Consider the following 18,856-nt stretch of genomic DNA (forward strand, 5'->3'; position numbering starts at 1 on the left):
TTCTAGGAGAATTTTTTTTTTATTCTTCACCCTTGGCTTTGCTACTCACCACCATTTAATTTTTTTTACATTCTCTCAATCCACTCTTCACCTTTGAAACTACCCATCCATCCATACAGCCATCCATCCAAAGTTCCAAACAAGGCTCTCTGTCTTACTCTAGTCTCATGGTCTCAAGTATAAACCTTTCAGCAACATCCATTTCTCATTTGACATTTACCCACCCATGTGTCCTTAAGTTTATTTCAATCAAAAGAAAGCACCATAGGATTCCAATCACCCACCCAGGCAGGCATCTGTTCACACATACACTTTCTCCCACTCAGGCAAGCTTCATTCCTACCCGTATACCAACCTTTCATCCATCCTTCACCCACCCATGCATCCTAGCTATCATCCACCTGTAGTACTATTTATGCATCCGGCGCTTTTTTTCTTCTGCCCACGCATCCTTCGCTTTCAGTCATATATAATTCATTTCATCCTACCTTTCCCCTTCCATCCTTCCCTTTTCCAACAACCCATAGTTCAAGGCCTTGTTCATGAACGTTTTCTGCTGAGTTGAATATAGGAGAGGCCATTAGTTACTCAGCTCGACTTCAACTTTTGCTGTGTTCACCTATTGTTCACAAGTCAACAGGACTGCATCTTTACAGTGAGCTTATAATTATAATTAATTGTCAATAATAAGAAAGCAATTTGACTTGCCACCACCTGCCACTGCCGCTGGCTCACCCCCTTCTGCTGCCGCATCTCTAGATGGGCTGGTGCCCTCTGTGGTAGCGCGGGCACTGGTGGTCAGAGCGGCTCGAAAAAGATTACACATTTCTTAGATGCTAGGTACACCTCCCCCTATCAATTGTTTGATAGGGAAATAAAAAAAACACACACATCATTCACTACAATTTGGATACATTACAGACAGTATCTTCTATAAAATAAATACCAGGATGGGCATTTTGTTGTTGGAAAGTATAAAAAAGCCTGAAGTCAAGGCAAGGGACAAGCTGTTAAGGAGTGGCTGGAGTTATTGATTGATAAATCTGATGTTTTGAGAATAAATTGCTCATGACCTTGTTTGGCTAATGAAATGGGGCTGTCCTCCTGGTACTTCCTCCCACACATGGTTCACAGTCATCAATTCACCAACTGCTGCTAACGTAATACTAGGCCTAATAATAAGAACACACAACTTTGGGGTGTCCAACGTGATCATTGCAACTCTCTTGTTTTAGTGATTATAAGCCTTCTCATCTATTACATGTGTAGATTACCTTACTTGGATAATGGGCATGCAATCTGCACAGCAGAGGAGTAGTAGTACTATGTGACCAATGGGTTCCCTGAGACTTAAAGTACCACCACTAGGCAGTCAGCAAAATGATAGAGGGGGAAAACTGACTGAAAAAGCAGAAGAAAGGAAGCTACAGAGTAGACAGACTAGTAGTAACTGGAGACAGTTTGATGTAAAGTAGAGAAGCTTGAAATATTGAAAATAAGTAAATGAGATAATGTTGGGATACTAAGAATTTAGAAATGGATACATCGAAGAGGATTTTGAAAAATACTATATAAATGGGTAGACGTTACATTATTCAAAAAGGAGCAGAAAAATTAGGGGAATAGATATATTAATGTTAATACCAGGAGGACTTACTGGGGCCAGCAGAGCCATCAGCCGAGGAACTCTAGGAGGCACCTCCAGCTCCAGCTCCCACCAGCCTTTGCCCTCTTCTTACCCTGGATGCTGATGTAAAATATAAAGACAAAAAAATATTAGTGGTATTATAAATAATATCTCACCAAAATATATTTGACAGGTAAAGGCAATCGCAATAACATTGAACTTATCTAAATCAGATCAACTAGTAGCAGTATACTGTCCTATCCTATTCAAATTTTACAAAACCTACCTACCTAGTCCACTCCTATTCAAAATTTAGTAAACTCCATTTTGGAATTACTAATAATAGATTGCAACAAATCATGATGTTTCTTGTCTGCTTCTTTTCAAATCTCATTTGCAATCTCTCAGTCTCAAGTCAACCCCCTTTGATGGGCCATTGCTCTAATCACTAAGGGCCTTATTACAATGATTACAAGGATGTCAAGTGGACGCCATTGCGCTTCTGAAACTCCCAGGCCTTAGGTTGGCGTCCCGGTCACGACGACCGCGCTAGTCTACTACGAATCGATGCGATCGTCCATAGGCCATCGGGCATTCGCAAACCTTCATTTGTGAAAAAGGCCTGCAGCACATACTTTCATTGAAAAATGGATGTTGTTATTCACAAACATCCATACACCGCCCGTGTGGCATTGGCATGCACCATGCAGTTACGACATTGCAAATAACTAATTATAGAACGTCTTATATAATCATCACTAGTGGGCTCTGAAGTGCACGCTTCGCCACCATGAAAGACTGTGGCACAAAGCTTATGAGCCACAGGCTCGTAGATTACAGGGCAAAAGTCTCAACTTACAAAAAAGCACTTCTTAGCAGGAAAGCCGAATACTATGAAAGTAGGACAATGAACAAACAAAAAGAACTGAGCCAAAAACAGACGCTGGATGCGCCATCCAGCCAGGAACAATGTAATAAATTCTTATCCTTCTTCTCCGATAAAGTACAAGATATCCTGGCTGACATCGACAAATCCACCTTTAAGCAACTCCTCAATGAAGAGGTGGAGACGAGGGAAATAGGGTAGAGCTGATCTCTTTCTCTCAAACTCTCAGCCTAGAGACCCTCCCACGCATTGCAGCCAAAATCAAATCCGGCTAACCCGCAGATCCGTGCCCACCTAGGATCTTTAAACTTGCGCTTCCAGTGATGGAGGGAGAAATCCTCACCATGTTGAACCTCTCGCTGGAAACAGGGAAGGTCCCGAGGAATTTTAAAGAAGCAAGAGTAATCCCCCTACTCAAGAGGAGAGCAGCTGACTCTTCCAATATGAAAAATGACAGACCCATATCCCAACTCCCTTTCCTGGCCTAAATCATGGAACATCATGTCCTGCAAACTCTATCCAGGTTCATGGAGGATCACCATCTAATTGGAGACAGGCAGACTGGCTTCAGAGCTCACCATAGTACTGAGTTGGTGAAGTTGTCAGTACTTGATGAAATCAGGATCACAGCAGACTGCAAGAAGCCATGTGTCCTAGTCCTCCTAGACCTGTCAGCAGCGTTTGACAGGGTCAACCATTCCCAACTCCTGGATAGAATACAGGACATTGGTATTGGAGGACCAATCCTCCAATGGATTACTTCATTCCTGACAGACCGCACCCAAAAAATCCAGATGGATGACTGGGTGACTGGGTGTCAGAGAGGGGTTTCATTCCCTGTGGAGTCCCACAAGGGTCAGCACTGTCCCCTTTTCTGTTCAACATATACTTCAGACCTTTAATAAAGGACCTAACCTTGGTGGATTGCCAGGTATTTAAGTATGTGGACGACACGCAAATCATTCTACAAATAGAAAACACCCCACAGGCCCACACACGGGTGAAAGACGTACTGCGATTTGTGGTAAACTGGATTACGGCGAATTCACTCAAGATCGATCCGGATAAAACGGAATTCCCACTACTGGCCACATGAGCTGGGTGATGCCCCATCCCCAGCTCCGGTGGTAAAAAGTTTGGGAATCAAAATAATGCCAATCTCTCATTGCCCAATCAAGTCTCCAATGTGTTCGGAACTTGTGTGGGCGTACTCAGGCAGTTAAGGAAAGTCTCCCCAATACTCTCCTACTCAACCATGAGGACAGTGATGGCCGCCATAATCTTGGTCTGTCTTGACTATGGGAACTCGCTTTACATTGGACTACCAGACTCACTGCTGGGCAAACTCCAGGTGGTGATGAATGATGCCGCCAGGCTAATCTTCAAGCTACCTAGGTGCACTCGGGTATCACCCCTACTGCAACAACTACACTGGCTGCCCATCAAGCAGAGGGCTAAATTCAAAGGCCTCTACATTACACACAGGGCCCTATTTGGAAATGCACCCAATTACATCAAGGAACGCCTGGAGAAATACGCCCCTTGCCGCTCACTAAGGTCCTCCACGGAGGGCCTTCTAAAAGGCCCACGATTCAACTACACCACTAAAGGCGGCCGAGCCTTCTCGCTCCTTTTGCCACAACTTTGAAACAGGCTGCCTGGTCAGCTCCACTGCGAAAGCTTCCTCCTTCCATTCAAGAAGAAACTTAAGACTGTAATATTTACAGAAGTCTGGGCATAACACTCCCCTCTGTGATACAAATCCCCTTGGGACTTCCGCGCATCTTCATGCAATGGTTAGAGACCTCCAGGTATTAAGCGCTCTACAAGTCAAAATTAACAATAGCAATAACAATAACTAATCACATTAGACCAAGAGAGTGGCAACAAGTAAGATTTAATGACTAATGACTAGGTGAGGTGGGTAGCGCCAAGTAAGCTAAGCACCTGTCTAGAATAACAGATTATTATATAATCTTTGAAAACTGAACTTCCCTGCATGTAAGCAGCATGCTTGCCATTATTTGGGGAAAAATATTAGCTATAGCATAGAACATAGGCAATAATATAAATTAATAATTTCAATAATTACTCACCTAGCCCTGCAACCTCCATTCCTAGCAGGTCCAGCTGTTCCCGCTCTCCGTCCAGGATGTCAGACCAGTGGTGCACCAACTGCTGATGGGTGCGCCGGACCCCAGAGCAGTGGTAAACTGCCCAGCACACCCTCGCCCAGTGCTGCTGGCGCTCCTGCATTCCGTACCCCAACCCAGGCCTGCCGCCTGCTGCAGGGGTGGAGGGGAGGTGGCGCTGGATATAAAAAAAACAGCACTGCCACCTCCACCTTGGAAAACAGGGCACTGGGATGCATCCCTGCCTGGTGCTACCTTCCGCAAGGAAGTGCAGAAAAACACGGGTTAACCCAAGAAGTCACTGGGACCTGGGCGGAAGGTTAATACAAACAAAATGGTCCCAGCTAAACACACAATTAATTCAACTGTAACATCAATAAGGTACATACAAAAGTAATTATAACAGCATTGTTTTTAATCACAACGTGTATTTGTAAAAAATTCATTCATACAAATAGATACAAAAATTTCTTATATAATGCCCCTAAAGAGTGGAATAGGGAAGGGTAGTGCTGGGATAGTGAAAGTGTAGAAAAATAGAGCATGGGTCACTAAGACCTAGATAATGATAAGTTAACACAATGGAACAAATAACTCATCAATTAGTTTAACAGTCATGCCTCAAATAAAATCACAAATGATAAATCAGGCTGAACACAAGAGGGAGTGTCGACATTTCGACCCAAGTTGATGCAGGCGTGGTGTAAACCTTGCTGGAGGGTCTACATCAGGACAGGGGTTGCGGGAAATGGGGCAATGGTTCTTTAGTAGGTACTATGATGCAATGATTAGGGTTCAACACTCGTATGATCTTGAAGGTGAGGTTGTGTCTCTCAGTAATCAAAGTATCGATGGTAACGAGGGTTCACATGTGAAAGTTTAAAGTGGAGATCACTGCCGAATCGTATACTCGGAGGGTCTTAGGTGAACACAGAATCTGCCAAAAGCGGAAATCCAGCAGATAAAGGGGGGGTTCAGCTGTGATTGTCAAACGGGGCATGCGTTGATCGCCGTTGACTTATGTTTCAAACGCAGTCATGGTCAGCTTAATAATTCCAAATCTGACAAAAGCAGAATTGCCACAGAAAGTGGAAGCTTGAATATAGCTGTGGTAAACGCCCAGGACCGCTGTGTGTATTGTGCGGCTCGTAATATGTTCGGGTCGGAATCGTGTATCGGGAGCAATCGTGAACCACTCGTACGATCCTAAATGCCACTGATCAGGATGATCCTAAATGCCACTGATCAGGATGATCAGCGGCATTTAGGATCGTACGAGTGGTTCACGATTGCTCCAGATACACGATTCCGACCCGAACATATTACGAGCCGCACAATAAACACAGCGGTCCTGGGCGTTTACCACAGCTATATTCAAGCTTCCACTTTCTGTGGCAATTCTGCTTTTGTCAGATTTGGTATTATTAAGCTGACCATGACTGCGTTTGAAACATAAGTCAACGGCGATCAACGCACGCCCCGTTTGACAATCACAGCTGAAACCCCCTTTATCTGCTGGATTTCCGCTTTTGGCAGATTCTGTGTTCACCTACGACCCTCCGAGTATACGATTCGGCAGTGATCTCCACTTTACACTTTCAAATGTGAACCCTCGTTACCATCGATACTTTGATTACTACCCTAATCATTGCATCATAGTACCTACTTAAGAACCATTGCCCCATTTCCCGCAACCCCTGTCCTGATGAAGACCCTCTAGCAAGGTTTACACCACGCCTGCATCAACTTGGGTCGAAACATCGACACTCCCTCTTGTGTTCAGCCTCTTCCCTGATTGATCATTTGTGATTTTATTTGAGGCATGACTGTTAAACTAATTGATGAGTTATTTGTTCCATTGTGTTAACTTATCATTATCTAGGTCTTAGTGACCCATGCTCTATTTTTCTACACTTTCACTATCCCAGCACTACCCTTCCCTATTCCACTCTTTAGGGGCATTATATAAGAAATTTTTGTATCTATTTGTATGAATGAATTTTTTACAAATACACGTTGTGATTAAAAACAATGCTTTATAAATACTTTTGTATGTACCTTATTGATGTTACAGTTGAATTAATTGTGTGTTTAGCTGGGACCATTTTGTTTGTATTAACCCTCCGCAAGGAAGGCAGCTACGCCTTGGTGCGCCCTTTTCTGTCATGGGGCTGGCGGGAAAGAGAGAAAAAAAAGAAATGGGGAAAACGAAAGAAGAACTGGGTAGTGATAAGAAAGTAGGAAAGCTAAAAAATAAGGTACAAAACTCCCCAAAAACATACAGTAAAGTAGAAGAAAACACAAATACACTCTTAGAAAGACAAAGGGTAAAATAATAAACAAAAAGCTGGGAAAAAGTTTCAAAAGCCAAGGATTACGGAGGACAAAGAAGGATGAAAAAGTAGGCCCCAGCTCCAAAAACAGAGAAAGAAACAAAATGACCACGCGCATGTGCGTCCGCGTGGTGCAGTTTGCGTGATATTTCCACCCGAACACGCAATTCACATTGATGCACTGTGGAAAACGTCATGCAAACAGGCGTAACAGAAGTAATGAAGAGCAAACATTAGTAGAACCTAAAACATCATTATCCTACATTGAAGGTTGAAATTGAAAATAAACCCAACTACAACGGGCCTCCAATTTTTAGAAATGTTTTAAGCAAACATTGAGCACCGTCTTCCTGAACATAATGGACCAGGAGGTTCAATTCTTGTTTTAAAATTCTTCACCTCACTTTTTGCTAGCACAATAATGCAGTGGCAACACATTTAGCTTGATAAATTTTATTAATGGCTTGAATGTGCTTTTTACCCCACCTCAAAGTGAAAACAAACACAGTCATATAGATCTGCAGAATAATTATTTGTTTACTACTTTTAAAGTAAGATAATTTATTAGAACAATCGAAAAGTGTACACCTAAGAAGAAAATGACTGAACCTGACTAATAGGCAAGCCTTAATGCAAAAAACCTGGACGTACATGATTTTGAACGAACAAAACTTTGTTGGTGAAGCTGCCAGGCCTTTATCAATACAAAAAAAACACCACATATAAAGGCTTTACAGATTTTCTTTGTCTCCAAAAGCTTACAATCTCATAGTACTCCCTGACACTGATTGAAACTACTTTCTGTGTGCTTCATGCAAAAGGGAAGAATACTGTCACTCACAGTGAAGTCAGCCAGTTGCTCAAGATTGACCACTGCCCCAAGCCGTAATTGGCAGAAGTAAAACGTGAATGGCACAATAAATCAATGGTTTTAGACTGTAAGCTAAAGTACCCGATAAGTATGTATATATAATTTTAGTACAATTAAAAGGTATTGGCTAATGCCAAATCTAAAAATGCATTGGTCTGATCTTATAAAAATACAGATTAAATGCTTTGGCTGTGCCAAACCATGCCATTACAGTTCCACTTTTTACAATGAAAAGCACTGGTAGGTTGCATATGTAAATGTTTAATTTGTCAGGTTTTGTATGGTTATCTATCCGAAGGGTATCCTTTAACTTGTTGCCAGTCTCAATAGTATGGCATGTGACTGAACTCAAGGGTTGCAGCAGCATAACACCCACGAAAGCAGGCACCATTAATAATGATAAGCAGTATGAGATGCTAACTCCTCTTCACAGAAGGGCTGTTATACTTTAAATAGGACCACTGAAACATTACTGCAGTATTGGTTTCATACTTTAAGTAGGACAGAGCCATACCATCTCAGCTTTACAACTGCAACTTAAATCAAATTGCATCACTACTTCCAACAGGGCTATTGTCCTTGTACAGAATGGGCAGTTTCCTGCACTGCTAACAAACTATAAATCAGCCTGAACAAGCAGAGCCAAATGAGGTTCCATGAGGTGCTATCTGCACTTCTTAGCTGGATTATTAAACTCTATTTAGGGTATTAGATACATTTCTTTTCAGGACTATTAAGAGTTATACTGTTAATGATGCAGTACAGAAAGCTCTTGGAACTCTTGGCAAAAAACAAATCTTTGTTCATGGAGCATGAGCCCTTGGAAGGACCTGAGTCAGGAAACTTTGAGGGTACTAGGCAGCACACATGTCAAGCTTTTCTTACACTCACACTGTTAAGGCAGAAGTGCAAGCTTCAATTTGAAAGAGCACTACAGCACATGCTTTTCTGATGCAAAGTACAAGAAGCAGCAATTTCAGTTAGACATAGCCGCTACACGACAGGCTGCAGCAGAATAATTGTAATCCATTAACAGTGTGAGTAATTTATCATGTCCATTTATTTTTTCACATTGTATATCATCGTTCATGCATTTGTAAATAGCACGACTACACCAGGCTGAAAGCACAGCAATACAATGACACCTGTTTCCGTGCCCTTCATGAGGAGTCTTGCGATTCTCTATAATTTGCATGCCACAGTTTTCCACTGCCAGATATTGTTGGTTCATCCAGGACTTTAGACTCTTTGCATTCTGGTATTTGATGTTCATCACAAATGCAGGTGTACAAGTATCAAAGTGAAACTGCCAATATAATACAAAATAAATGTGTGGAATAAGCAGACACATTAGTTTTGGTGAAGTTTGACTTTCATAGTGCTCGTGTCTAAACAGAGGGATATAAAGAATACTTTATTCAACTCTAAATGAGTATAATAGATAGCACATCCATGATTCCATTAAAAAGGTATCAAAGTCACATGCAAAAAGGAAAAAATTATGAGTAATAGCAAATGTTTATTACAAATCTTAAAAACAGTAAAAAGATAGTTTAAAATACAGTATATAATCTCATTTGTTCCAAAGGAGAGTAGGTATTCCATTGCGGGTTATAATTTCTAATCCCTGCTGCAAGTAATAGTGAGCAAATGAACTGCTTCCTCTGGGGAGTATAACATCTACAAAATAGGATAAAGTGTGTTTGAGCTTTGGCATGAGCGACTGTCACAAGGACAGACAGGAAGTGAAGCAAACCATGAACCTTGAATAGGGAATGAACCTAAGAAATGTACAGTTTGTAGATGCATCCTAGTCAACAGAAATGTCCGCCTTTCATTTAAGTTGATTTGCATATAAATGGCGGGTTATCTTTGTGGCTGGGAGAAAAGCTCTGAGTGACCATTCAAATTACATATAGGGCCTGCCCGCTCAAGACTTGGTAAAAAAAATGACTTAATAGAGGCTGATGAAACATTCTTTAGGGTGTTGGGGTTTGTATAATATTTTGTGACACCCATTTTAACAAAAATTCTTTTGACATACCTTAACCAGGGTAAATGTAAACTGTAATCCAGCTTCATACAATCTGCCAGTATTGTCCTACAAAGGGCTGCCTCTGGATTCTTCCAGGTTTTTATCCAGAGCAACAGAGGTTGTAATGCAATATGGTCTTTCAAATAACTCAGACCAACTTCATCATGACAGAATGAAACAGAAGATAAGCAACTTTCAAAATACTAAACAAGAAACAAAACATTCCACCTGCTTTACAAGAATGAACATGAAAAAAACCCAGCATTATTTAATGGCTGGCATTAGTTTTTGTGACTTAAGGGCAGGCACCAGTTGACTATGCAATGGTGGGAACCTTGCATATTACATCACTCCTGACAAGGTCAGTGACATCACAGATTAAATGTCTGATGACATCTCAAGTTACATCACTGATGACATCATCTACAGAATATTTATTTATTTATTTATTTATTTATTTGCATGTTTATACCACGCTAGGATCACCTCCCAAAGGAGTATCTCCGCGCCTTTGGCAGCTAAGAAAACAACTAGCGGAGCTTGGCCATAGGTATGGATCAATTTTGAAAAAGGAAGGTTTTCAATTGTTTCCTAAAAGGAAAGTGGTCCTTGCACAGTCTCAAAAACAGTGGGAGGCTGTTCCACAAGGTTGGACCAGCAACAGCGAGAGCTCTTCCCCCTTATCTTACTTTTTTAAATCTTGGGACCTGTAGCAAGGCCTGCTCACTGGATCTCAAGGAGCGTGTCGGTATATACCGGGAGAATTTATTAGTCAGATATGCTGGGCCCTTCCCCTGTAGACACTTATGCATTATACAGCAGATCTTAAACTTCACCCTCTGTTTGATGGACAGCCAGTGCAGCTTTTTCAGAAGGGGTTTAGAGGGGGTGCAAGAGGGCTGGTTCAAAACCAGACGGGCAGCGGTATTCTGGACCACCTGGAGCCTAGAGATTACTGCTTCATTTGTTGACAGCAGCAATCCATTGCAGTAGTCCAAGCGACTCAATACTAGGGCCTGCACCAAAGTTCTCCTAGTAGAGTCTGGTAGTAGGGGAAATACCTTTCGTAGCATCCCGATGATATGAAAGCAGGAGCCCACCACTTGATTACCATGATGTTTTAAGGAAAGCTCCTGATCTAGTCGGACGCCGAGGTTTTTCACTACCTGCTTAGGCTCTGGAGCCGGGCCAAGATCTTGAGGCCACCAGTCTGGAGTCCACAGAAGTTTGGCCTCACCGAACAGCATCACCTCCGTCTTTGCAACATTGCATTGCAGGAAGTTGGATGCCATCCAGTGTGCCACCGCCTTCATCCCCTGAGCAAAGGAGTTCCTGACCTCCACCGTAAGGGTTTCAAAAGGAAAGAGGAGTTGGGTGTCATCTGCATATGACACATGAATAAATCCATGAGATCTCATGATGTTAGCTAGGGGGGCCACATAGATGTTAAAAAGAGTAGGGCTCAGACAAGAGCCCTGTGGCACCCCCTTAGAGATCTCCAACTCCTCTAATCGGTAAGCCCCCAGAGTAACCCTTTGGGTGCGACCTGTCAGGAAACTCCTCAGCCATGACAGCGCCTTGCCTTCCAGGCCGATGTTAACTAGCATGGTGGTCATGATGTCATATGACACGGTGTCAAACGCCGCAGACAGATCCAGCAGAACCAGGATAACAGAATGACCTTTATCCTGGAACATGCGTAGATCGTCTGCGACTGACAGCAAGGTGGTCTCAGTGCTGTGTCTTGGTCTAAAGCCCGACTGGGATGGATCCAGACCGCCTACTAGCTCCGTGTAGCTGGATAAATGGCGATTTACATATTTCTCTATAATTTTCCCCAGATAGGGAAGAAGAGAAATAGGCCTTAGGTTCGCCAACACCGTCCAGGGAATGGCAGTGTTTTTCCTCAGTGGTCTTACTAGCGCCCTCTTCCAGTCCATGGGGACCTGCCCTGTACATGGGGAAAGATTAACCAGGTTCTGGATTTCTGGTCCAAGAACTTCTACCAGCTTAGGCAAGATACGGGCAGGGATACTATCATGAGGACTGCCACTCTTGATTCGTGCAACCAATGAGTTTACCTCCTCTAAGGAGATAGGAGGAAAGCTGGAGAGGCATTGGGTAAGTGATCCTGATTGTACACCCGACTGGGATCTGTTGTTATTATTCATTCCCTCAGCCGTCTTTGAGCCCACTATCCTCTCATAGATAGCCTCTATCTTCTTCATAAAGAAGGCAGAAATCTCATTACACAGCTCTTGAGTGGCTACCTCCACAGTCTCGCAGGCTGCTGGTCTAGTAAAGGTTTGTAGGATGTTATACAGAACTGTAGAATCTTTCCCTGCCTCTATTAGTTGTGCTGCAATATGATTTTTCCGAGCAGTCCTGATGGCTTTATGGTACAACTTGAGAGAGGATCTGTGGAGTACTTTATCTTCCAGCCTCCTAGACTGTCTCCATAATTTTTCCAGTTTTCTGGTATTTTGTTTCAAAGATCTTAACTCTTCAGAAAACCAGATTTCTTGCTTTTTAGCTGGGCGGGGTTTATAGACTTTCTGAGGGATAGTAGTATTTATTGCATCCCTTACTGCCTCCTCAAACCTGTACAACTCTGTTGTTATATCTCCTGTGGTGTGTTCATACAGGGGAGCTTTGTACTGGTCTCTAAAGGCTTCCACCGTTAGTTTATGCCAGGGTCTCCTTTTAGTGGCCAGAGTACTCTGCTTTTGAAGCTTATTATTAATGGCAGTATGGAACTTTAAGATGAAATGATCTGTCCATTCTACCTGAGTAGGAGGCATGCATTTATTTAAAGGTGAGTTGGACATTACCAAATCCAGAGTATGGCCTGCCTCATGAGTAGGACCGTCATTGATCTTTTTCAGTCCTAGGGAGTCTAGGTCCATTAAAAGAGTTCTTGCCTCCTTGCAGTTCTCTAACTCACTGTGGATATTAAAGTCCCCTACCAGGAAGAAGTCCTGGTTATCTTGCACAAATGGTGCTAAAGCCTCTATTAACACGACTGGAAAGTTCCCAATCGGGCCTGGTGGTCTATACAACAGCGCACCCTTCCTTTGTTCTCTGGGATTAGGACTAAGTTTAAAAATGAGTAATTCCATTTGAGGATTGCTAATTTCCTCAAGGATAGTTAAATTCAGTTCCTCCTTGTAAACAATGGCAACCCCCCTCCAGTTTTATTTGAGCGGTCGACCCTAGCAATCTTGTATCCTAATGGGACACTAAGTGTGATCGCTGGAACCAAATGGGGCTTAAGCCATGTTTCTGTTAAAAAGCAGAGGTCTGGTTCCTCAGTCAATATGAGATCCCAAACCTGGGTGGAGTGCTTCACTAATGATCGGATATTACAGAGTATATTTTTGCTCCACGTAATGGAGTTATCTCCTAAGATATTAGTAGGAGCAGTTTCTTGTCTTCTGGCTGGTATTACATCAGCTACCTGTAAATGCCTACTCTGCTTCGTATCGAGGTCATACTGCATATGGCATCTGTGGCAGGCAAAAGGGCCTTCTACGGGGGTATCAATACCAATGTCACAGGCATTTGATGCACCCACTCACTCTCCCATATAACCTTTCATACACCCACTCCAAATACCACACTACCATTGTCAACCCCATTCACGCACACAAACCAGTACTTACATAGCCACTCACTGATTCATAGATCAACATACACTTCCACTCACCCATATAGCCCCTCATATACCCACTCACTCACTAATACAGCCACTGACATATCCGCTTATACACCCACACAGCCACTGACACACTGAGTCAGCCACTCATAGAGCTTCTCATATACCTACTCACTCACTCATACATTCAATCATACAGCCACTTACCCATACAGTTATATACACTCACTCATTTACTCTTACAGAAACTAACACATACTCATTCACCTATTCAGTCACTGACACAAGCACACAGTCACCCATAAAGCAATTCTAACACTCACTCACTTATCCATACAGTCCCTAATATAACCCATCACTCACCTATGCTACCTTTCACATACCCAGTTACTCACTTATATACCACTGACATATACACTCACTAACTAACACTGCCATGTACACACTCAATCATCCATACAGCCCCCCACACACATACTCACTAACCCACACAGCCACTGACTCATCCACTCACTCATCACCCACCCACACTGACACTCAGACACCCAAAGAGGTACTCAGACAACCAATCACCCACCAATACAGAAACTCACAAACCCACTCACTCACCCACACAGCCACTTAGACACCAACTGAAAGACAGATAGAGACATTCATATAACCAGTCACTCACCCATACATTTACTTAGACACCTAATCACTCACTTATGCAGTCAGTCACACATCCACTGAATCATCCATTCAGGCACTAAGACACCCACTGATTCACCAATACACCTTGGTATGTAATTTAATACTCAAAACTTTTTTAAAAACCCACAGTCACTGGATGATGTCATCAGTGATTTCACTGACCATGTCATGAGGGATGTAATATGTGAAGTAATAAGCAGTGCTCACTAACTATAATGGCTGAATTTCTCTGGTTTTGTACAAGTGACAGCTGAGCCTAACTATAACATCTCTGTCACTTGTTTTTTTCAAAGAATATATATATATATATATATATATATATATCTATATATATATATATATATATATATATATTACCTACTGGCGGTCGCCAGTAGGTATATATAGTTAGGATTTTTTCTCTATGGGTTTTTTGAAAATTCTATGTCTAATAACTTTGGCGTTTGTGGACGGAATTGGCTGAAATTTTCAGGAAAATGGCACATTTTGTTTCTGAGCAGCCCTTGAAAATTTGGGGGGGGTTCGTCCAGTGGGGGCCGAGAAAAAAGGGGGGGTCCCAAAACGTGTTTTTAACATTGAGTTTTCCATAGGGCGGTTGGCCTCACTTTTAGCCCGAACGGCTGAATGGATTTGCACGAAACTTGGCAAAATTGTAGGGACTGGTAGCCCGATGTGCCTTTTGTAGGTCTCAATATATGTGCTCCAGTGGATTTTGAGAAATTAACGTTTAAAAAAAGATATATATCTGTAACAGCGGACCGGGCAGCGGCCCAGGACGCGTACTTTTCGCGCAACGGAGCTTTGTGAAGCGAAGCTGATTGGTTCTCTGGCGTCTGTCAACATTCCAAACAGTCCGTAGCGGCCGCCATCTTGTCTCTCGGTAGGATCGAGAGACAAGAGGAGGCCAAAGCGAAGGGGCAAATGACCATAAGGGGGAATAGTAGATCCTCGCTGACCCCCTAGGTTTGATGTGGAGGTTTTAAAAGGGCCCCGCGGGGCAAAAAAATAAAAATAATAATAATAATCGAACGGCTGAATGGATTTGCACGAAACTTGGCAAAATTGTAGGGACTGGTAGCCCGATGTGCCTTTGCTAGGTCTCAATATATGTGCTTCAGTGGATTTTGAGAAATTAACGTTCAAAAAAAGATATATATCTGTAACAGCGCACCGCTTCGCGTACTTTTCGCGTTACGGAGCTTTGCGAAGCGAAGCTGATTGGCTCTCCGGTGTCTGTAAACATTCCAAACAGTACGTAGCGGCCGCCATCTTGTCTCTCGGTAGGATCGAGAGACAAGAGGAGGCCAAAGCGAAGGGGCAAATGACCATAAGGGGGCATAGTAGATCCTCGCTGACCCCCTAGGTTTGATGTGGAGGTTTTAAAAGGGCCCCGCGGGGCAAAAAAAAAAAATATTAATAATAATCGAACGGCTGAATGGATTTGCACGAAACTTGGTAAAATATTAGGGACTGGTAGCCCGATGTGCCTTTGCTATGTCTCAATATATGTGCTTCAGTGCATTTTGAGAAATTAACGTTCAAAAACAAGATATATATCTGTAACAGCGCTCCGCTTCGCGGAGATAAAATTATATCTGTATTACCTAGCTGTTGCTAACACCAGTTAGCGACGGCTAGTAGGAGATAGCGACCATCTTGGGTCCCACTTTGCATGTGAGTGATATTTATCACTAATGACATGCAAAGTGGGCATGCCAAGATGTTAGCGACTGGAAACAGTCGCTAACATCGCTATCTCCTAGGGACTGGTAGCCCGATGTGCCTTTGCTATGTCTCAATATATGTGCTTCAGTGCATTTTGAGAAATTAACGTTCAAAAACAAGATATATATCTGTAACAGCGCTCCGCTTCGCGGAGATAAAATTATATCTGTATTACCTAGCTGTTGCTAACACCAGTTAGCGACGGCTAGTAGGAGATAGCGACCATCTTGGGTCCCACTTTGCATGTGAGTGATATTTATCACTAATGACATGCAAAGTGGGCATGCCAAGATGTTAGCGACTGGAAACAGTCGCTAACATCGCTATCTCCTATTATCAACTTTTGGAAATATTCGAGATAAGCGCGAATATCTCCAAAAAGTAACAGCTGCCCTGAGCAGTTCTTAGCCATGTTATCCAATGGGAGGTGGATAACATGGCTAAGAGCATTAGCTCGGTAATGCATGAATATCGCGGAGTTTTCAGCGATATTAATGCATTGCGCTCGTTTTTTATCGTATTTGCGATAAACCTTGATAATAGCAAGGTTTATCTGCGATAATTTCTGACGGTAAAAAAATCTTTGCAATGCATCGTTAGGGATAAATATCGCTTAACTTTGGTAATATGCCCCAACGTCTGTTAACGTTCGATTCGAAGGAAATCAGGAATTGTTGAAAAACATTGTGTGCGCCATCTTGTCTTTTTTCAAATGCCACACTTTTGTCGTGCACGGCAGCCATTTTAGATGCCTTGACCAGACCCACTCTGTGCACGCTGTCGATCCTTAGCATGGCTCCCCACCCTCGCAAGCATCTCACCCAGGCAGTGGTCACCCCCGCTCTCTGTCTTATGCATGGGTAATAAACCTCCCCCCATCTGCGCTGCTCTTCCCTGAGAATCACACCCTGTGCCCGCCCGACACCTCCCTTTCGCCCTATTCACTACCGCACCCTCTGACACTCCTTTTCCTCTGTGTCCGATTGTCCAGGCCGGTCCTAGGCTATCAGCTAGCCCTGCAGATGTAGTTTATGGCCACAGCTGTAAAGAATCACCCCTCTTCAAAGGAGTTATAGTAGATCAAGGCCCACACTCGATGAGATCCGTCAGCGCAGAAGCGTTGCTATTATCTGAAAACCATCCTGTATTGTGATTGGGGAGGGGACCGAGCGTGAAGCGGAAGATTCCAGGGATGACTCTTTGTACATCAAAGTTTTTACAATTATGTGTCACATTAAAAATATATAGCACTCCGACAAAGTAGTAAGATTATAAAACTTTAATAATGTATAAATATATACAAGAAAACAAAAATAGTAATAACATATAAACATTTTTAGGGAAAAACAACGAAGTAGCGGTCGGCTGTGCGAATGGTCCCAACGCAGCACAACGTCCAGATTTCCGGCGTGGGGCGTCGCGGGGGGTGGGTCATCAGTAGCAAACTGTTGTGCGAATAGTTCCAAGGCAGCAGAACGCGCCGAAATCTAGATGACACGAAAGTGATGTCTAGTAAGTTGCCACCCAGCAAATAACGGCGTGGGGCGTCGCGGGGGGTGGGTCATCAGTAGCAAACTGTTGTGCGAATAGTTCCAAGGCAGCAGAACGATGGCACCAAGGTGATGTCCAGTAAGTTGCCGTACTGGTTTTGGTATCCTACAATGCTGCTCCGAATAACGGCGTGGGGCGCCCCGGGGGAGGCGGCGTGAACGGGCCTCTCCAGGTGGAGTCTCATCTGTTTTAGTGGGGCGCCCCTTTACCGTTTCAGTTGCCATTCCGTCCGCTTTTGGTCCACTGTGTCAAAATCCGCCATTCAGCTGAGTTGCGCCCACTCTTGCGGTGCAGCGATAGGCGGCTGCCACAGGACTCTCAAAATGGCGGCAGGCTCTTTCCTTTTTGGGCGTGGTCCACTGAAATGGCCCTGGGACACCTTGGAAATCGGACGCTTGTCTGCTAGGTCTTGGACCCCATTCTCGAAAGCGTCCCCTCCGCCTTGAGAATTCATCAAAAGTTTTGGGGGCCCCGACTCCTGCAGGCTTCTGGTGGGGAGCGGCTGCCATGATTGCTCGCGGAATGACCACGACGGAGCTACGAGATGGTGGTGCTCTCATGCTGACGCCAGTTTAGTCTGAAACATCCAGAAACAAGGTGGGGCTTTCATCGTTTGGGGGAAAAAAAAAGTTTTCATCCAATGAAAAGTGTTGTTTTTAGGTCATATGATCAAGCCTTCCATCATTCGGAAACCAAAAGTAAAATGAACCAATGAAAAGTTTTATAAACAAGTCACATGACCTGTTATGCGGCATAGGGTATAAAATGCGGAGAAAATACGTTGGCACGTGAGGCGGCGTCAGTAGCGGACCGATGTGCGAATAGGCCGAAGGCAATACAACGCGCCAAGATCCGGATGGCACCGAGGTGGTGTCCAGCAAGTTGCAGCACTGGTGTGGCCATCCTACAATGCTGAAAGTCGGCGTGGGGCGCCCCGTTGGCCTGTGAGTTTGCGTCAGTAGCGGACCGATGTGCGAATAGGCCGAAGGCAGCACAACGCGCCAAGATCCGGATGGCACCGAGGTGGTGTCTAGTAAGTTGTCGCACTTCTGTGGCCATCCTACAATGTTGAAAGTCGGCATGGGGCGCCCCGTTGGCCTGTGAGATGGCGTCAGTAGCGGACCGATGTGCGAATGGGGCCAAAGGCAGCGCAACAATATTTTCTGACTGACACCACAAGGCGCTGAGATGCCAAGATCCGGATGGCACCGAGGTGATGTCTAAGTTGCGGACTGATGTGCGAATGGGGCCAAAGGCAGCGTAACAATATTTTTTGTATGGAAGATACCACTAGGCGTTGAGATGCCAAGATTCGGATGGCACTGAGGTGATGTCTAGCAAGTTGGTG

The sequence above is a fragment of the Lissotriton helveticus genome, chromosome 6 (genome assembly GCF_964261635.1).
Source record: "Lissotriton helveticus chromosome 6, aLisHel1.1, whole genome shotgun sequence".
In the NCBI taxonomy this organism is placed as follows: Eukaryota; Metazoa; Chordata; class Amphibia; order Caudata; family Salamandridae; genus Lissotriton; species Lissotriton helveticus.